Source organism: Fragaria vesca, linkage group LG1 (genome assembly GCF_000184155.1).
Source record: "Fragaria vesca subsp. vesca linkage group LG1, FraVesHawaii_1.0, whole genome shotgun sequence".
NCBI classification, from domain to species: Eukaryota; Viridiplantae; Streptophyta; class Magnoliopsida; order Rosales; family Rosaceae; genus Fragaria; species Fragaria vesca.
This window is the reverse complement of record NC_020491.1, coordinates 21,160,668-21,162,112: the sequence shown is the minus strand read 5'-3', so window position 1 is coordinate 21,162,112 and position 1,445 is coordinate 21,160,668. Positions and strand designations below refer to the sequence as shown.

At 40.1% G+C, this 1,445-nt stretch overlaps 1 pseudogene; it reads left to right on the top strand.

The window, feature by feature from the left end:
• The window catches only part of LOC101301438, a 16,833-nt pseudogene that overhangs the window by 3,461 nt on the left and 11,927 nt on the right, over positions 1-1,445 (top strand).

Here is a 1,445-nt window from a genome sequence, read left to right as displayed (position 1 = left end):
TCCCTATATAAATTCATGGGTCTATATAGGGCTACTACGCTCGCGTCCAACGCTCACGTCACGCCTTAATGCGGTGCTACACTACGCCATCAAGGTGGACAGACGGGTGTATAAATATGTGTCCATACCCCCTACTATGAATTAAACACTCAAATAGGGCTACTACGCTTACGTCCAACGCTCACGTCACACCATAATGCGGCTATAAGCTACGCCATTAAGGTGGACAGACACATATGGCTAGCTAGCATTTTTTATACATACTCTCTCATATATACATATTTATATTCACCGAAAATCCCATTTTCGGTAACTCTCTCTCAGAGAAATAAAAGCGTCAAAATTAATTGACGGCAAAATACTCCACGACATTAATTATTCAATCGTGAACTTAGCATGCATTTATTTAAAACAAAAGTCCACTCACAAATTAGGCCTAAGCCTGCTGTCGATCTGTGGTCTCGTCTGCTCGAGCCTCCTCACGTCCTGTTCCAAATAAAATATTAATTTCCCATCCAATAATCCAATATTTAATCAAAATAGGCAAAATTACCCGAGAGCCATAATTACGCTCATCATTGCCTAACTTCGATATTCTTACATCGGAACGATCCGAACTTAAATATCACACTCAATAGTCGTAAATACAACCTCCCCAAAATACGACTTAAATCCAATGGCCGGATTCTACATTAATTACCCGCCAAAAATACCACACTTCGGAAATTCACAAACCTATCCAAATCTCATCCAAAAATTCCATAAATCACACCAATATACTGACACGTCCCACCCCGAATTTCACCCTGAAACCCAGAGTAAGTCGTGCGGGGACCACCTCCAAGGAAAATTTACTGAAAAGATTAAGAAAATCTCCCTTGCAGATGGACAACCCTAACTCGAAAATTTCAAATTACACTCTTAATTTATCACTTCTGAACATCACATAAAATACAAACATTCTAAAGTATTCAGAGCTACTAAACACAAGCGGAAGCAAGAAAACACGAGTAGGTTGAACAGGTAACCTACTGATGAAAACTGGCCGAAAAGCGGGTGACTATGCCTCGTCTCCTACTAGATCCAACTCGAACTCTGCAGACTGGGCAATTTAAAACGAAGGGCCCAGGGGAAAACATTTAATAACGTTAGAGTGAGTGGACAAAAATAAATTAATAAATAAAATATTTATGTTTCCCCAAATTAATTTCTAAGGAAAAATCGAATGCATGCCGCAAGCGATAAAACCTTTATCCCATAAAATATCGAGCCTCTCAGACTCTATAATATATGTATGTATTTACACTCGTCCATACTCCCTATATAAATTCATGGGTCTATATAGGGCTACTACGCTCGCGTCCAACGCTCACGTCACGCCTTAATGCGGTGCTACACTACGCCATCAAGGTGGACAGACGGGTGTATAAATATGTGCCCATACC